Here is a 426-nt window from a genome sequence, read left to right on the forward strand (position 1 = left end):
CATGCAATTTACACCAAACTTAAAGATTAACACAAGACTCAAACAAGAAACACAAAATATTTTTTGGTTTTTATGATTTTCTAATTTTTTTTTTTTGTATTTTTATTAAATTTTCGAAAAACATTTTTGGAAAAACGAAAAAGAAAAGAAAAATTTTTGAAAAAGTTTTTGAAAAGAAAATTACCTAATCTGAGCAACAAGATGAACCGTCAGTTGTCCATACTCGAACAATCCCCGGCAACGGCGCCAAAAACTTGATGGACGAAATTGTGATCCATGTTCTAACTATTTTGAGATAAATCATTATTATGGCACTGGTTGAATTCACAACTCCGTTCAACTAACCAGCAAGTGTACTGGGTCGTCCAAGTAATAAACCTTACGTGAGTAAGGGTCGAATCCACAGAGATTGTTGGTATGAAGCAA

Source organism: Arachis duranensis, chromosome 10, assembly GCF_000817695.3.
Source record: "Arachis duranensis cultivar V14167 chromosome 10, aradu.V14167.gnm2.J7QH, whole genome shotgun sequence".
Classification (NCBI taxonomy): domain Eukaryota; kingdom Viridiplantae; phylum Streptophyta; class Magnoliopsida; order Fabales; family Fabaceae; genus Arachis; species Arachis duranensis.